The sequence below is a fragment of the Nilaparvata lugens genome, chromosome 6 (assembly GCF_014356525.2).
Source record: "Nilaparvata lugens isolate BPH chromosome 6, ASM1435652v1, whole genome shotgun sequence".
NCBI lineage: Eukaryota > Metazoa > Arthropoda > Insecta > Hemiptera > Delphacidae > Nilaparvata > Nilaparvata lugens.
In genome coordinates, this window is record NC_052509.1 from 13,617,343 (window position 1) to 13,638,143 (window position 20,801).

General features: G+C 33.4%; 1 protein-coding gene across 1 annotated transcript in view; it reads left to right on the forward strand.

Moving 5' to 3' along the window:
• Positions 1-5,719: 5,719 nt before the first annotated feature.
• The window catches only part of LOC111050429, a 394,882-nt gene continuing 379,800 nt past the window's right edge, over positions 5,720-20,801 (forward strand). The window contains exon 1 of the mRNA XM_039430156.1: positions 5,720-6,043. The gene's annotated coding sequence lies outside the window, so the exon portion shown is untranslated. The remainder of the gene's footprint in view (positions 6,044-20,801) is intronic.

Here is a 20,801-nt window from a genome sequence, read left to right on the forward strand (position 1 = left end):
GGTCTCAGAGTTGAATGGTTACACGTTACACGGTAACACCTTTACAAGTTTTACCTTATTTACACTCACACGTAAACCAGTACCACCAAATCTAGAATACTATAATAATTATCAGTATATTGTTCGGAGAAAAAGAGAAGTAACGAGAAACTAAAGGCAAGACGGAGATAGAGAGTTGTAAATGAAAGAGAAGGCAGCTTCTTGTGAGAAAGTTATATACTTTCGTCACAGAAACGTGAACTACTGACATTGCGATGATAAATTCCGCCTTTCGTGATTGTTTTTCGTTTATTTTTACTTTTCTAGTTACTTTCATCGTGTGCTGAAACGAAAAGTTTTGTCACGATTTTTAGTCTGGCGACAAATTAATTGTCCTCTCTACGACACGTCACGACACTAGAAGAGCCTAATCGGTTCTGAACACATGTCATGTTGTATAATATATGATGGTGGGAATTGATGAAATTTCAACAAATGAGCACAGTTGTAATATTCAGTGGCTTATTAAGAGAATATGCGAAATTCTTCTTCTTCTTTTCTTCTTCTTCTTCTTCTTCTTCTTTTTCTTCTTCTTCTTCTTCTTCTTCTTCATCTTTTTCTTCGACTCAACAAGAATATAACCGAGTAGAGGATTCAGTTTTATGTAAATGCTATTAATCAATGATCAACTAATTAGAAGAATATAACTAACTAATTAAAGAATATAACTAATTAACTAATTAAAGAATATAACCGAGTAGAGGATTCAGTTTTATGTAAATGCTATTAATCAATGATCAACTAATTTTTGTTATTTTTCTCATCTTGGACCAGGATGCGATGACTTCAGAAAAGCTCCCTCCCTATTCAACAGTTCACAACCAACTATTTGGAATTATTACTTGTGAATTATTGATTGTCAAGTGTGAATGTATCTAGTGTATTTACTAGAATTAATTATACGTGTATTCTATTTCACTTGATCATTTGACTACGATGACTAAGATAGTATTTTTTCGGAACTAACATTCACACCATCCGAGAATTAGAACCTCTGAACAATCTTCCCTTTATTTATTCAAAACGATCCGTTCTGAAGCAAGTATGAGAATTATTCAACCTCGGTTGTCTAAGCATCTTGCATAATTAAGTCTCAGCACTTGAAATGGCGCCAAAAAGAACTTAGAAGTCATCGTCTTTAAAAAGTTTGTTTACCTTTCTTCGAATAAAATCTTCACCGGGGAAGCTTGGTATGAAGAGTTTCACTTATAGCATTCAGCATTGGTTCAATGGCAAGCATAAATAATTTTCATAAGGATTGCTGACAGATTAAAATGAATCTCACCATAGTTACAGAATATATTTGACCGTTACTTGGAATATAGTTATGTTGTATCACAGCCTACTATAGATAGGTATTATCTAAAGTAAGCCATGGTTGTATATACGTATATCTTGACTAGATTTTAGAACAAACACTGGCAAATATGTAGAATTCTCATAGAAAATCAAACACCTGTTGAATAATAATAATTTGTTCGACTAGACCACCATTGGAAACCATGAATACTCTTCGAATCATGAGAGAGGCCAAGTAAAGCCCAAGCTTATCGACCTACGACATTATTGCATTCAATAAAGTTTGGCTTCGAGATATCGGTAAGTGAATTATGAGAAAGATTTATTACATTCAAAGAAAATTCATTTTGGCTTGTTCTCCTATTTCCTTCATTCCGTCCTTTCCTTTTATTTTTTGCCTAACGTTAAGGGCAACCTATCTAAATATCTCTCAATCTATATTTTATCTTTTTTTGGTTCTACTTCACTAATTCACTATAGTACACGCAAATTGGAGAGGCGGGTGTTGGTGGCTCCATCTATGAGTGAAATTGGTCAATTTCAAGTAGTAAAAAAAGTTTAAACAGTGCGTCTGCTTCGAGTTTGTTTGCATTTAATTGTCATCATAACCTGACTTCTTATAATTTATTTTTCAAGATGTTTATTTTCAATCATACATTTCAATCTAAGTGAATAATTTGGAATGGACATCAACATTTCAAGCACCAATTCAAGCGTTCACTAAACCGTTGTAACAGGACTTCCGATATACATAGAAATATATTATATACATAGGTAGTATATTATAGGAGGTCGTGGCTGTAATTGTACAAGTGACGAGTATTTGTTTGTTTTTCTCTAAAACATAAATAAAGCCTGATTTTAAAATTGTTATGATTGACACATCTCCAATATTTGGAATAACATACGCAATTTAAAGCTTGAAATTTACCAATTTTACTCAGAGACTGTGTCACCATCACCCGCCTCACCAATTTGCGATTACTATACTACATGCTATTACATAATGTAATAATAATAATAATAATAATAATAATAATAATAATAATAATATAATAATAATAATAATATCTTTATATTTTATTTTACATAATGTAACAGATTCAAACCTTCGTCTATGATAGTATGATGGACATTGAATGAGTATGATCAAATATAAAACATAATTAAATGGCGAATTCGTCTTGTATTTTAGCTAGTACACAATTCTGTAGTGCCTTCTTTCATGCTAGTATTCATCTATTTTTTTTACTTGTCATAGTAGCTCCAATCAAGTTTCTTCTATATAAAGTATTCCAATTTGGAATTTGATATGAAACCAGAGGAATCCACAGTACAGTAGCTTCAAAGAAAAATATGATCATTTGGATTTCTGTTGATCGAGTTCTTTAGTTAGCTTTTGGGGTCCTTGCAGTCTTGCAGCAGGACAAAGATGGAATGGTGCAAGTGAATGAGACAATTGGGAGAAGAAAGAAAATAGGAGAATGAGCAAATGAGAAAGAGCAAGGTAGTTTATGAGTGTGAGAGAGTGAGAGAGCATTGTGAGGCAAAAATGCAATACAAGGACTGGTTTTAGTTGATGTTGAGTAGGTGGAAAGGCCACCACCACCTCTCTATTCAGCCCTGTCTTTACTCCTTATTCTTTTTCTCTTTTCTCTTCTTCTTCTCTTCATCGTCTCCTCTTTCTTTAGACGGTGCAGTAAAGACAAGGTGATCTTGTGGACTGCTGAGCTCAAGACTCCTGAGGAATGGTTCTTTCTTTTGGCCTGACGCTCTTGCTGACAGGAAGCTCACCGAGATACGGGGATTTTTGGCTGTGTTGCTTCTCTGCTTCTCTCAAAGTTGAAGAAGGATTCTTCTGTATTTTTACATTCGAATGTTTAGAATAAGTGAATGAAGAGTATTCAAAAAAGTGAATGAGACTAGCATTGAATGAGATGTAATGGATGAAGATGCCACGATATGAATGAGAGAGAGAAAGAGAGAGAGAGTGAGAGAGAGAGAGAGTGAGAGTGAGGAGTATTCCAGTAGTGAAAATAATATCCTATCACTTTTCAGTTTCTGCAATGTTCTACTTTCTAACAGATGATATTGAGGAATCAGGATAGTTATAATTGCTTAGGGATAATGGTGTTGCTACAAAATTGTCAATGTTATGGTGTTTAAAATCAGTGATAATAAATTACTGTATTAGGTAACGTATTCTATCTCAAGTTTAAACAAACACTTAATGTGACATGTTCACACACTGGGAAACAACAGTTTTTGTTTCTGATGTTAGAGTGATAGATTGAAACGTGAAAAAAGTGTTTGATATCAAAAGGGGATCCAATGAGAATAATTCCCACTCTTATCTAAAATATGATGAATATTACACATATTAAGCTAATGGAAACTTACATAAAACTTATCATCCATGGGAGAATATGAAATTATAGAATTCATTCTATATGGTTTATCTAACAAATTCAAGTATTTTTAATACTTCTTGAAAATCAAATGAGTGAAATGAGAATCCATAATTAAATCCATAATCCATTTTAGATATCCATAATCTCATCCTTGTGAATAAATATTCCAATTGATGAGATCATAGTAATAAAGAGGATAATATCGCTCGAATTAGAGGGTGAAATGTTATTTTTGTGGGACATTATTTTTTCTATTCATGCTATATTAGATACTGTTGTAGGTTTGCAAGTTATTTAGACATCTATATGTTAATATTCATTTACATAACCTCTAGACTATGTATTCCAAATTAAGGTTGTCTAATGTCTATGAATAAATGAATGAATATTGATAGGCTACAGGCAGGGCTATAAAAATTTTACATTCTAGTCCAAGTTTCAATCACACGAATTAAGATTTCAAGATTAAGTACTGGAAACTCTATCTTAACATGTACAGTTTATCATTCCCTCATAATGTCGCATATTCAGTATGCAATATTGGGTATCAAATGTATGGGTATCAAATTTATGAGTAAACTGCCGTCAGCTTTGAGAGAAAACGAGAAAAAGGATATTTTCAAAAAACTATTGAAAAAATATCCAGCAAACGGGGTATACTTCAGTATCCAAGAATTTATGGATGGAGAATGAGGCTTCTGGGAGCGTTAAATTGTAATTTAAAGTGTAGAATGTGATGTATATTAGTTTATTTGAATTCTTTATTTTTTGGACGAATAATAGTCCTTCTTGACTCTGTCAAGAGTCTCCAGGAGGAAAATTTAATCAAATCAAATCAAACGAATATGGATAGGAAAGCTTATTACAATATTCATAATATTATTCTTATTAATAATTAAAGCGAAAATGAACACTTGGATGAATATTAAAAAAATCTGGTGTGGTGCACTCACACAACTTTCCTTGCTGTTATGAAAATTGATCAACTGACGCTAGTGTTCCCGCGCATCTCAAGTCTACTTTTCTAATATCTGAGCCAGCTGGTGACAGGACAATAGCGCTGCAGACACACGAAGTCTGCTATCTCTTCATAGTGAATGATTTATTAGAATCAACAGTTGCCAACAGTTTGCAATTGAATAATCTTATTTTCTCTAATTTCGAGCTTATTTTCAATTTTAGGTGGAAATGATACTGAACATTAATTGTAGAGATTTTCATTTTCAATCTTTTCCACTTGGAATTTTTTGTTTAAATTGTATTTGAAGCCTGATAATTGGGAATCTAAAATCAAACTTTGCATAGATGGTGCAGTGCACCATCTATTTTTACAGATATGAGACTTGTGGCAGTTGATAGAGCTTATGAATGACTATTTTAGGTATGAATTTGATCAAAATCGTAGGAGTCGTTTTCGAGAAAATCGTAAAAACCCTGTTTTTGACAATATTTTCGCCATTTCAGCCGCCATCTTGAATTGCATTTGATCGAAATTGTTCGTGTCGGATCCTTATAGTGTAAAAGGACCTTACGTTCCAAATTTCAAGTCATTCCGTTAATTGGGAGATGAGATATCGTGTACACAGACGCACATACGCCCAAAAACCACATTTTTGGACTCAGGGGACCTTGAAACGTATAGAAATTTAGAAATTGGGGTACCTTAATTTTTTTCGGAAAGTAATACTTTCCTTACCTATGGTAATAGGGCAAGGAAAGTAAAAACGGGGTTTCTGATTCACATCACCAGAAATGATAAATCTATAATACAATCACCTGAAATCTACATCATTACAATCAATACCAACCAATACCTTTGATACCAACTTGTCACTGCTGATACCGAACATCAACTACGTATCATATTGGATGAGCGTCCTTCTTGCAAACTAGCCTTACCGTATCTTGCCATGAAAGATCAAACAAGTTCAGGTTCAGTTTTTCTTTTCATTCAGTTGGACCGTTGACTCCGTCTTGTGAGGAGATAGTGCCACACGTTTCAAGTTCCACGTAATCATCCATTGTTCAGTAGGCCTATCCTTCATCATTGTTTGAATAGTTCATTCAGAATATTATGTGAAACTAGTGAGTGTGCATGTGTCTCTTCCATTAATGGATAAGTTTTGAAGTATTTTTTCCCAAGTTGCATTAACGGTTTATGTGCTGTGATGTTTTGAAAAAGTTTTCAAGTTTTTTTGGAACCACCTGAAGTGAGGATAGAAGTTTTTCTGTGGTTCATTTTCTCCTCAAGTTGCTGAAAACACGGCCAACAAATTGGATACTTCAAGCAAAAGGTTGGTAGAATTTTTGATTGTTGGGAAATTTACCATGAATTGCCTTGCAAAATGCCGGTACATGAAGCCCGTGCTAAAGAAAAATAACTTGCATGTTGATAATCTCCAAGGATTCTTTTTTTTATTTATTTCTATCTATTGATTTTAGGAAAACATCTGCTTTCTCTATTAATTATTTGTATTACAAGTCCAGTGTTACAGGTGAAATCCTCTCAAATAATTAAATAAAATCTTCTCTACATAATCAACTCTAGACAATCATAGATCACTGAGATAATAATTATAGTCCAGTCACTATATACATTAGTGCTTGCAATATATATTGTAGTTCTGATTTTTCAATATATTAATTGAATACATGAGAAAAGTCCAGAACCAAAATTCTCTTGTGCTAAATACAGAGTGGTCCAAAAGCAGGGTGGTACAAGAGCATTGTTGTCTGGTGTACCTGGAAATCTATATGAGATAGAGCACTCTACTTGGTCTCAGATTGTAGAGCACAAAATTAAGCCCAGAGGATTTTTGAATTGAACATCTAAATGGTAAAAATCGGAAGACATTGTTGATCAAAAACTAAAATTCATCAAAATTGATTTTTTCTTAAATTTTTACTCATTTTTGAAAAATCATAACTCAGTACTCATTGGAGATAGAGAGTTCTGAATGATTTTTTTTCATTTAGAATTCTATAATGTAAAAAAGGCGCAAGCGAATTTTTCTGTCCGATTACTACTGGATTTGGCGGAAATAGCTGAAAACCAGAAAATGAACCGAAAATACGAGGTTTTTGGGCCACTCTGTATCTAGCACAAGGAAATTTTGCATGAAATAATTGGTTCCAGACTTCTCTCATGTATCCAAACATGATATTACGAAATCAGAACTACAATAGCCTATATATTGCAAGCACACCCTCTTTTTTATGTCTACATTGAATGGACTATAATAGTTTTACACCAATCCAATTCTTGAATAAACATATTTCACATCATTTCCTTACTAATTTTTTCACTAAATTTTCTCTTTCTAAGAAAATTAGACTACTCTCATGTGTAAGTCCATGATCAGACACAATCTTTTCTATAGATACTCTAGTGCATCGAGTTCACATTCTTAGTTTTGTGAATAACCCCCTCTCTATCAATAATACAATACAATACAGGGTTGCCCACCCCCCCTGAGATTAGAGAAATTGAAAAAGGGCTGCTCCCCTCGAATTGAACCCTTTGACTTGAAAGGGGTTTCCCCCCCCCTGAATTGGAAACCCAAAAAATGCCGTCAGTAGTCATTGTAAACACTGCTGACCATTTTGGTACCCCCAATTTTATTTTGTGCCCCGCCCAAGAACTTCAAGGACGCAGGTCTGTTTCTAACCCCCCTTGTGGGCACCCCTGTATAATTCATCTCAAAATTATCAAATACCACTTGAAGTATCACTTTTGCATAGGTTTTTGGCTTTAGTGAAAATAACTTGATTTAGTTTGAGGGATTTCATTTTATCAATGTTGATAATATTGAAATGTTCTTCTAATTGATTATATATTATTCTATTATTTTAGTACATCAATTTTTGATTACAGTGAAGATCTCTTTTGTTTTTTTAAGATAAAAATATAGACTGTCTATAATGGTATCGATGGTTGAGCACCTAATATTAAGATTTAGTTAATTTAAACAAAATATTTACAAAGACTGTATTCTGAATGCCACCTGCACGGAAACAAAACTCATACATTAGACTTTTTCTTTTGATGTTAAACTTGAATATTTTTTAATTTCTTGTTTGTGTGATTCCCTTTTTTCTTCTATTTATATATAAAATATTGTTAATGCTCAATACAGGAATACCTTTAGGGCATTTAATGTTAAAACTGTATTGATTTATTTTTGTAATATTGTATTTTTATTCCACAATATGTGTGGGGTGGGATGATGAAGATAGAGAGATGATGAGATATTTCTCTGTCCACTCGTTCAAACTACTTTCATGTATCTCTTATTTCAACTTCGAGATGGAGATAATAGATTTGTCATCCCAAATTTTGGAAGGTAGGCCTATAAGTTTCATCTAGTAAAAGTTTCACATAAAACTAGTAGTTCGGAACACAGTAGAACTCGCTACACTCACTAACATCACTACTCACACACGCCTAATCACACACAAACACACACATAAATTGGATTTAGAGTATGATGATATAATATGCAATAGGATAGGTAGAGGATGCTGAGAAATAGAAGCTCTTTAGACTTTTGAGCTCGGATGCACGGTTGAAGAGATAAGAAATCTGAAACTTGAAATGTGCGATTTCTCCATTACTGTGGAGTTTAGTCAACAAGTGAGTAATTAAAGCAGAAAGAGCTATAACAATATTATTGGTCAAAATTGAGCACAACGAGACACTAGTTACAACAGCAACTACACTCACAGTATTTTGAGTCGGTTCTTGTATATCAATCAAGAGCACTCAAAGTTTATGGAGTGATCAATGATAAGAAATTAAAGAAAATGATAGGTTTTTCAACAGTTGTAACATATTCAGATGTTGGTTGAAATTGAGTTATATAGTTGCCAAATTTAGTTATGAATCTACATAACAATTTATTAAATAATGTACTTTACTGATATATGCTGGCTGGAACTACTTTAGAGCATGTGATTAATGATTGAGGGGGAAGAGTCTCCTCACACTTATCGCAAATATCATCAGTGTCATTGATCAATTCCAAAGTTATTGTAGAACATACAAACAGAGGGGCAACGACTTTGGCCTCGAGTGAGTCGAAAGCGAGAAATCGCTGACGCTCGTTCAATTATGATATAATAATTGTATATAAAGCTATTATTATCTTTTAAAGACTATATTGATATGTCTTATCTTATGTATCTTAGATTTCAGTTGGTTATGGAATCATTGTGAAAGTAATCCATAAAGATACTCTAAATCACAATGATTCTCCAAAAAAAAGCTTCGTAATTCTTAATTCGTAAGACGAGTTACATTACATCTGTAGGGGGCGACATTTAGTGACATTTTATACAAACTTTTGCACAAAACTCTGGCGAGAGACAGCACATATAAATCAGTTATCAGTGACATATTCCATACCAATTGCATTGAAATTCAATTTGTAAGCTCTCCACGCATCAAAGAAGGTTCCTTGATAGTGAAATTTGCAAAGCTCATCTCGAAATTTGATGAAAATACGTGATCAAAGTTGCAATGACGGAGAATCGAGTAGGGAAAAGCGTGGTGGTACAGTGACAAGCTAGATATCGCTGGCAGCAAACATGATACAAACCACCGTGATACTGTATCATTCGACAAGAAGCCGAATGCAACAAAGATGCTCTGCGTGACGCGTACTGGTAGGGGGCCTGTACTGTGTTCGGGACGAACACACATTGATTTTTGTCCGTAATATACAGTCCTTATAAATTCTATTAGTTGTTCGGAGAACAGTAGAACTCGCTACACTCACACTCACACTTTTGTGCTAGGATCCACGGTTGAAGAGATAAAAATCTGAAACTTGAAATGTGGGACTTGTTGGGGAGGGGGGGGGGAATTGTCGAATTATAAAAAATTCAAAATTCCCATCATGTGATGTATGATAATAAGACCGCCTTGGAGCGCTGGAAAATGAAGAGATTAATAATCTGAAACTTGAAATTTAGGACAGGGATGAAAGCCGATTAATTTAACTTGAAACTTAGAATTCGCTTCGCTCATTCAATTATTCCTATGAAATTAGTTGAAAACCTGTGATCTATGATAACTTTGACATTGTTTCCAGAATCTATTGGGATATTTGTACGTAGATAATATTCGTTGAATGATTCATAATGTAGCGGTCATATCCATAATATCCACACATATAGCTACGTATTGCTATTCGTAATGGCCGGGAGTGGGATAAGCATTTCCAAAACACTATGAGACATTGACATTAAATGAGATTGTGTGGAAAAATTGGAAGAATTTTATGTCCTCCACTAATGCCCTAAATGCAACTAATATCTAGCGAAAGAAGTATTAGAGTATTGTTCATTATATTTCTATTGTTTTATGTGGATAAACTAGATGGAAAATTGAGAATTTTGGAGCAGCAGGAAAATGCAAGTGACTAGAATTTAAATTATTATAGAACTTCTTCTTTATTAGATACCATCTCTTTTGCGGAGGTTGTCGGAGGTCATCATGGATGGTATTTCTTAACATTTAATAAATATTATCATAGAGAAAATAACACTTTACTAAAATTAATTAATTAATTAATCGTTGATATTCTGGTTCATTTAAAAGTGATACAACCTATGGAATGAAACCACCTACTGCTATGAAACGTAGTACAAAATCACTACTATATCCAGTCTGAATTTATTGAGCATCTTTTTCTCACATTATTGATTTTTTAATTCGTAGATGGTTCGGAAATGAGCTTTGGACTTTGAGAAGTATTACATCTTGAATCTCCTTTTGATTACAAAAAATAAAAAATAATTGTTCCTAATGGTACTGGAACTGTGGTAATACCTTCTTTCTTTCTTCCTTTATTCAAAAAATAAATAAACAATCAAATACATCCCAATACTACTACTACATACTACTCTGGTGTACTGTATCGGTACTGTATTGTACTGACTGCAATTTAATTTTTATTTCCAATTTCACCCATATAATTTTGAATTTCGCAATTCTTCTACTAGGAGAAAAGGAGAAGGAGAAAAGAAGAGGGAAATGATGTAATCTGCAGATCCACTTTAGCCTGTCAGAATTGTTTAAATGTGAAGGATTGGTCTTATCTACAATGAATGCTGACAGTTCAAAATGAAGCTCACTATAGATCAATATTCTTCATTACCGATTGATTCTTATCACAGTAGCAAATTTTTTCGCATTATTACAATAAAAATCTGGTGTGGCGCACTCACACAACTTTCCTTGCCGTTATGAAAATTGATCACCTGACGCTAGTGTAAACTCGCATCTCAAGTCCGCATCTCCAGCTGGTTACAGTTCAATAACGCTGGATACACATGAGATCTGCAATCTCTTCATAGTGAATGATTTAATAGAATCAACAGTTGCCAAAATTTGCAATTGAATAATCTTATTTTCTCTAATTTCGAGCTTATATTCAATTTTAGGTGGTAATGACACTAATGACATTGACAATGACATGGTGGTAATGACATTAATTGTAGAGATTTTCATTTTCAATCTTTTCCACTCGAAATTTTTCGTTTCAATTATATCTGAGACCTGATAATTGGAAATCTAAAATCGAACTTTGGATAGATGGGGCGGAGCTCCTGAAATTTTTACAGATATGGGACTTGTGGCAGTTGATATAGCTTATAAATGAATATTTTAGGTATAAATTTGATCAAAATCGTTGGAGCCATTTTAGAGAAAATCGCGAAAACTCCTGTTTTTGACAACATTTTGGCCATTTTAGCCGCCATCTTGAGTCACATTTGATTGAAATTGTTCGTGTCGAATCCTAATAGTGTAAGGACATTAAGTTCCGAATTTCAAGTCATTCCGTTAATTGGGAGATGAGATATCGTGTACACACACACACACACACACACACACACACACACACACACACACACACACACACACACACACACACACACACACACACACACATACAGACCAATACCCAAAAACCACTTTTTTGGACTCAGGGGACCTTAAAACGTATAGAAATTTAGAAATTGGGGTACCTTAATTTTTTCGGAAAGCAATACTTTCCTTACCTATGGTAATAGGGCAAGGAAAGTAAAAATATGAAGAGATTGCAGATGATGATTTAATACTGTATTGCACTATAACTGGGAGTAGGCTACGTGTTCTTGATATGAAGCTTGACAACAATAGTTTACAGATGGAAATAAATGAGGAATTGAATATTTATAAAAATCCTAATCAAATGCTTGCTTGGATTTCGTTCAATAATAATTTATTAATAATTATACTAGTTTTCAGTAGAAGTGTAAGTGTTAATTTAATGCATTTCTTTGAACATGATGGAATATTAGCAAAATGTAGAAATGCTTTTTGTTGTTCCGAATATCATGCTATTCGAGAATGTTTCCTGGTGTTTCACTACCATAATATTGTCTAGGATAAAATTCCCCGGAAAAATGTTTAGGTTTGAACAATATTATCACCGTGCTTTTTTCGTTGGATGGTTTCAATGTTCAACAGAAAAATACAGCTGAACAAATGTTGAAACTGGCCAGCCTTTGATGTCTATCTTCCAGAGCACATGATTTCAGAAATTTCTCTCAGGATTCTTCGGAAATCTACATAATTTTTTCGCTATTTCCATAGTGAGATTCACTCCAAACTGTCAGCATACCTTATGAATAACATCAATGCTTTCCATTCTACTAACGCTGACAGCTTAAAGATGAACTTCATACTGGCAGCACCCCTTACAAGTTCCATAAAATGTTTCCATTCAATCAAAGCTGACAGCTTGAGGGGAATCTCACCGTAGTATCTAATCTGCACAGCAAAAAGTTGACAAACTGTGGAATCGTAGTACCCGATTTCGTAACGCAACTGAGAACAAGCCAAAGAATAAATAATACGACTTGTGCAATGACGCTTAGCATGGCCTAGTTCACCGGTTATTCACAGAGAAAGAAGCCTATAACATAATTCACTGCTCAAAAGTAGATCCGAGGCCTGAAAACAAAGAGGTGAAAACCAGCCTTACTAAGGATTCAGTGTCCGTTCGACTGACACAATAGCAGCCTATTGAGGCTCAAAAACAAATCTAACGTCGCCCAGAATTGTTTGGATTATTTTTCAACGAATTATGTAAGGAAATTAGTCGATTGATGTCGGTAATTGCCTCAGTAATCAACTAACAAGCATTTGTGGTGGGTGGCATTTTCAAATTCAATTGATTTAACCAAGTATGATTTACCGTGAATCAATAACAATAAAAAATTAGTGATTTTCATATCTCAAGGATATCCACTCAGGACAATGATTTGTTCTATTAATAAAGTTTCAATTACAATCTAGCATCAAATTGAAGGGTCTAATCTAGGTCCAAATGTTTGACCTAATGAGTAAAATAATACTACTATAAATTGGTAATGACTCAGATACAACTAGTCTTGCTTGTCTGTGGCCAAGTAGCCATCACGGCTACTAAAAATTGGCACGATAATACTACAATATAATAAAATACAGTTTAAACTTAAAGAGAAATATTCCTCTTTGGGAATTACCATCCAATAAATATATTTCCTGATATCACAATACTTACATAAAATAATAAACAGAGCTCCAATCACAATGATAAAATTATGTTCGTATACCATAAGTGGTAGAAGATGCATTAGATCAAGATTACATAGTAGTATGTAATCTTCTAAAACTATTGACTATTGGTGTAACATGGGCAAGTTATACTTCTTGATATCTACCCATGACAGTCACTTCAAATAAATCTAGGATTTGTAGGTAGGAATGTTCAATAACATGTTTATTATTCATGACCAAGGACACACAGGGTCGCCTTCCTCTCCCTGAATCAATTCAATTCAATATTATATTTTTTAAAGCTTCAAACTTTTAAAATATAATATTCCACAAAATGATCGAAGTGAGGACATGGACAACATTTCTCATGAAATTAATTGAAAATAAGAAATAATAATGAAAAATTATTACTTAGTCAGGGCGGGTGCCATCAGCTTTTCATGAGAAAAATTTAAATAAAAATATAAACAAGATGAATGTTGGGGAAGGCCAAATAGGAGAATGGCAGATACAAGCAGAACTGACAGATTCTCTTCTTGTGTGCATCCATTCGTTGCAAGAACATTTTCACGGTTGGCCTTTGTCTAGGTTAGGGACAGGCATAGATATAATCCATTGTCTACCACATACATCTACACTATATCTATGTTCTGGGTAAACATATGGGACAGACACCTGTGTCGATACCTGAAATATTATATACATCACAACTTTATACCCATACGTTATACATATATCTACACATCAATTGTTGAAGGCAGACAATAGGCTAGGAGAAATGAGAGAGAAAGTAGTGAACAGGAGGAGGATAGAGGAAGAACAGAAGAAGAAGAAGAAGAAGAAGAGGATGAAGAAGAAGAAGAAGAAAAAGAAAGTGGCAGGTAGAAGCGTGAGTAAATGAGGGTGTAGAAGTACGTGACTGTGGAGAATTCTATTCATACAAACTCACATGGTCAAAAACGACAGAGAAGAAGAATGAAAGAACAAGGAATGATGAAGATGGAAGAAGGAGAATGAAAATCGGCCGTCAATGGCAGACGACAGAATTTGGGAAGGCGACCTTGTGTGTCCTTGGTCATGAATAATAAACATGTTATTGAACATTTCTACTTACAAATCCTATTATTATTATTGATTTATTTTTAAAATCATTTATGATTCCGATTTTTATTATTGTAACGTTGATAGTTATTTTTTCAACTATTTCTTCTAAGTTAGTTTTTTTGAAAAAATTGTTCTATTTTCCATAATATTTGTCTTATAAGCTCAAGTTCCAAGTAAAAGAATCACGACCTGGTCCTGAACCTATACACGTAGCTGCTCATGTTTTACGTAGTTACGTAGCTGCTGTACCAATTATTCAGTAGTTTCAAGTTTTTTTGAAACAAACCAATCCATCAAATTAAACGGTAGGCATAATGCATGATGCTGTGAATGGCTTGTTCATTGTTCATAGATAAAACTGACCTACTATTCATAATAGTTAGGTGTCGCCTAGGCATTTAGGGTAACGGCATATTATGGAAAAGGAGAAGAGGAAGAAGAAGAAGAAGAAGAAGAAGAAGAAGAAGAAGGAGATGGAATAGGATTAGGAGGAGGAGGAGTAGGAGAAGGTGGAGGAGAAGAAGAAGAAGAAGAACCTTGATAAGGATGGGTTGTAATATTAAAAGTAGTAGGTAGGTTGTGAGTTATTTGTGTGATTGAGGAGGAATGCATTTGATGAGTGCTTTTAACTGTTGCTGGATATAGGTGGAATAAAAAGAGAGAAGTAGAAAAAGTGAATGGAAGAGAAGATGGTCAAAAAAGATAGAAAAAACTCCAAAAGCAGGTAGCTTACTTTAAACTCTTATAATTATTTTGACGTAACAGTAGTAAATGAAAGATTATAGAAGTTTTTTAGTCAGTGTTTACTGTATGGACGGTGTCACGTGGTAATTTAATACCACCAAATATTTTAAAATGAACCAAGGAAATGTAATAGAATTATAAAATTGGAAAGAAGGTTAGACCTAGTCAAAGGATAAATCAACTTAAATCAAGTATTATTAGCGATTAGGAGTAATAGCATTATCAAAAACGATAAGAAAACATGTATAATTGTGATTTAATAACTATGAGAACCCATTGGTAAGATCAAAAAATTATAAAGCGGCTTACTTATTATTGGCGGATTATAAAAAATAAAAGTGCATGAACATTGAGGTTAGAATTATTTGTTTACATTTTGAAAAGAATTAGTCGATCATGCATAAATCGATAATTATTAGAATCAATGCTGAACGAATCAGCTGATTATTCGATCAACCAGTATAACAGGTTGAATTATATAAAATTTACTCATAAAGGATATATCATGTATACTAAATGAAGTCGATGTGTAGAAATACGAACACCCATTATTTCTGTATAAATATTTATTATAATCTAAAAAAGCATGATAAATCAAGAGTATACAAAACTCATATAAAAACTAAATGTATTAAAATCGCATGTTATGATTTATTTATGAAATCAATTTAAGATATACACTCCATATATTTGTATAAAAACTCTTTTTTATTTAATTTTTTTTCCACTATAAAGTCGAGGAAGCCCTGATTCCCAAGGCAACCAATTGTATTGAGTTTATTAAATTGAAGACCAATCAGAGAGTAGCTTACAGAATTATTCGTGGAAGAGACAAATTTCTCTGAAAACCTCCTTCTTCTGGCTTAAGATCCCGACCTGAGAGGATGCACACAGAGTCTAGGGTCCTTTCTTCCTCTTTTTAAAATTTTAAAACTATTAAGCCAAACCCTTTTTTAATGTGAAGTATTTGTATTAAATGTTAAATTATCTGTGAACTCAGTGCTGTCAAAGAGTTCGTAATTTGTAACTATTCCCATAAATATATCTTTAATTCGGAAAGGAACTTATAAGAATCTGGACCACGCGTTAGCCCAGCAGTGACGAAAAGGAGCCTACCTAATTAATTATTGGAAATAATTAATTCAATCCACGAGACCGTCAAGAACTTCAGTTCAGTGAGTGATAAGTCAAACGAGCTCGTTTTAGGTTTTCTACGTACAGTGGGGGAATTAATAAAAAAGCGCTATTCAAATTAACTTGAATTAAATAAAAAGTCACCACGTGTTGAATAATATCACATAGTTCATAAGAACATTTTATAAATTTATTTAATATATGTAGGAAGCTTACTTCCATGCACAGCCCGAATTCATATAAATCCCTGAGATCTCATGTTTGAATATTAATTTATTAATTATAATTTTGTTAATTGAACAAAGTATATCATATCAAACTTATAGACCGAACAGGCTTTTGTTTGCAGAATTTGTATTGATTGGAAGTCTAAGTATCAGTATTAAATATAATATATTTATGAATTTGAAACTCACTATTGTGAATATTAGCAAAGCCTGTGATAATTATTCAGATTTTAGAAAACATTTGATTAAGTAAATTATAGATATATAGAATATTTTATGCACATCTTTTTTATGGGAATATATTTTGTGTTTTATGTCAGCATACAAACTCATAGATTTTTTTATTATATCCTAACTCATCTCGTGATATACGTACAGTTTGAGCTGTTTTAATACCAACGAATATTTAGCAGCACTTAAAATTATTCAATCAAGTAATATTAATCTTATTCAGAGCACTCAATATTTATCATCCTTTGATGATATTCATTTTATCTGCCAGAACAAGTATATTAAAAAATTATATTAATAAGGTTCCAGTTATATCATATAAGGATCCAGAGAGCTTCAAGAACTGGCGTTGTAAGTTCTAAGGAATTTTGGAAGGGTATATTGGTGAATACTTGTATTCACGACGAGCGTTTTAAGAATCAACTAGAAACGACTATAGTTGGTCCTTATCATTCTCTAGTGGTACATGGTTACTGATAATCAGTCATCAAATATTCTTTTAATTTTCTCACTGGTATTCTCCAAGAACTTCATAGAAGCAGCGGTAAGAATTATCAATCACCGGTCATTGAACCTTATGGTGATTATTTGTATTTGTAAAATTCATGTATCTACCACTGAGCTAGAGCTGAGGTTTGAACCCAGTAATTTTGCGAGCCGGACGGCCTTAATTTTTTGTGAATTTATTCGCAAAAGAGGGAATTTAGAGACTGCTCTTATAAATATCAGAAACATCGTATCATCTGTGAAGGATTTACAATTCACAACTTCACAACGGTTAAGGGCTCACCCAACTGATTATCACCATATAAGAAACACTATAGTGAGGTCCACGTTATAATGGCAGTGGATAAAGATAGAAGAATAGAGATGCCGATTCTCTGCATTAATTAATTATATTTCTACACTGTAAAAAACATAATTGGCATCGTTGTGGACCTAGAAAAGGATAGTACCACCGGCTTTGTCGAATAATAGACAAGGATAGCAAAACCAAAGTTGATCAAATACTGTCATTATAACGTGGACCTCACTATAGTACTATTTCTCCATTGGTATTCTGTTATTCTTAGTGTTATCACGAAAGCGTTTGGGCTTCTGGTGTACTGGCTACAGCTGCACCTCCCTGTCTGGGAGAAGAATTAATTCAAGTCCTTAATTGGGAAATACTATTGAAAACGAAAATGTTCAAGTTCTGATAAAATACAAATATCTACGAAAGAGGGATCATGGTATCAGGGAGTGAGCGATGACCATTGAAGAGTCATTCTTAGAATTTTGAATATTATTTTGATTTTATTACAGAATACTGTATATCTTGTAAATATTATCAAGAGTCAATCTTAGCAGAATTATCTATTAACAATTGAAATGTATCAAGTTTTTAGATTTCAGTGGAAAAGTAACTTTATTATTTTGACAATCAATAAAAATATAGAAAAAATACTGTACAGTTATCTATCTTTATTTCTCAGTTAGTTTTCTTTATATCTTTCTCTATCGGCCATGACTTTAATTCAATACTCTCCTAATAGTGGTAATATAGACCCTAGCCAGTCACATTTTTAAATTAATAACATTACTCCTTACTCCGTTCAGAATAGTTGAGTCATTATATTAGACATTACTCAAATTATATCTACTACCACTTTTATTCATTAGTATTACAGAATAATATGCAGAAATATTGATTCCATCCAGAGCCAAGTACCGTACTGTATTATGCTGTAGCTAGTGCTAGTCTAAATTGTGTCGTATAGACTATAGCATTGAAAAAATATTGTATTCTAAGAATGACTCTTGAATGGTCATCGCTCACTCCCTGATACCATGATCTCGTAGATATTTGTATTTCATCAGAACTTTACTTCGGCCATGACTTTGATTCAATACTCTCCTAATAGTGGTCATATAGACCCTAGCCAGTCATATTTTTAAATTAATAACATTACTCCCTATAGTTCAGAATAGTTGAGTCATATATTAGATATTACTCAAATTATATCTACTACCACTTTTATCCATTAGTATTACAGAATAATATGCAGAAATATTGATTCCATCCAGAGCCAAGTACCGTATTGTATTATGCTGTAGCTAGTGCTAGTCTAAATTGTGTCGTATAGACTATGGTATTGAAAATAGAGCAGTAAAATTTATGTGACTAGTAGAAAGTAATAACTTTACTTTAAAAATATTTCAGTTGAACTAGTTGATAACCTTGAACTGAGCAGCTAGTACTGAATCAAATATGGCTGTGTGTACGTAGAGTAGATTGTAGAATAATCTTTCAAAATACAAACCGTTATGTTTGTATTGAATAGTCTTGATAAATTTAACACAGCTAAGAATTTACTTGTTCATTTTACACTACATACATTCAATCATCCTCATCTCATCAACAATAGTTCTTTCAATAATCTCATGACTCTTGCTCTTCTACTTGTTGTTTTTTACCTCTTTTTCTTCTTCTTGATCAACCACCCTTTCCTTCTGATTCTTGTTCTTCTTCTTCATCATCTGGTCAAGGCCATTGAACCCATCTTTCCGACACTTGAAACGGGCAAATTATAAATGGTATTTCTTCTCCCTCTTGCCCATCATCTTCTTTTTCTTCGTCTTCAGTTCGGGCTCGAAAGAACAGAGATAGATGATGTAAATTTGGAGGAACGGGTTGGTCTTCGGAATTTAGCTGCGTTACATTATTGCTCTCCATCTCTGTCTACCACTAACGTTTTCGCATGCTTCCGTCTCGCTTCCTCTTGCGAAGAATGATAAGTACCCCAAGATAACGAGAGACTCGAACCTGGGACTATAAAGCTACAGATTCGTGCAGTAATTTGTCAAACTGAAATTTCCGTTTACATCCTTCAGCTTTATCAAGTTCTCTGTGTCACATCCTCGTCTTTTCTTTGCCCGAAATTAATCGGTGATGGAAATAGAAAATTGAAAATATTTGCCAAAACTATTTTCCAATCAGGCTTGAGTGATGGACCCTGTAACGAATCGAATTAATCTTTGTAGTTGATGCTAGTTTTAATTTTTCTGCTGTTACTTCCTTATTGGCTAGTGGATGAAAAAATTCCCTTGCCTCTAAATTCGACTTTCCTGCAGTTAGTATTCATAGTACAGCTTTAAATTTTTTCTCAAAATTATGTACACATGACTGGCTTTCAATGTGGTCCTGTACATTTTTGCGATAAACCGCATAGTTTTTCCGTAAAAAAATAAAATATCTCGAAAAATGTATTTTTTTATTATGGACTTTTTGTTATTTCTCGAATATCCAAGTCATTAGCCGACTTAGAGGAAAATGCTTCCAATAAACGTTTTAGGCCGTTTCTTCCCGAATCCAATGATATATATAGTATGGGGGTTACGATCATAGATGCGGCGGTGGGAGGGGGATAAGTAGCACTGTTACGCTGCGGCGCGGTCCTCCCTCATGATTAATGTGCGTAATGGCCTGTCTATCGCATTGCTCCTACTAGTCTATGCATTCAAATTATGTATTTCAGGAAAGCTATCTTATGTATTTTCGGTCACTGAACACGATTTTCCAACTCTCAAGCCTCAAAAATTGATAATTCTCATCATAATATACAAATTATGGTCAAAATTACAAACTTCATCTCATTATCATTATTTATGATTACATTGTAACGATAAACCATCTTGTTAGGAATCCTATTGTGTTTTTCAGTCGATAAAAAACTCACATTCCATTAAGAAAGAATAATTATTCGATTTAGTTCAATGATCACTTTGGAATTGCGAAAGTCAAGTAATGGAGTAAGTTAAACAAATAATATAGGCTACCCCATAAAGAGCACCGTATAACAGGAGTAAAATATTTTCTTAATATAAATTTACAGTTGAAGCACAAATAATTCCAATTACTCCCATGTGATATGACTAAATATTTGATTACAGAGGAAATACAACTCTAAAGCTGCGTTCACACCAAAGTTATTAACGAGATGTTAATATAACTTAATTTTTATAGATTCTATTAGATTGAAC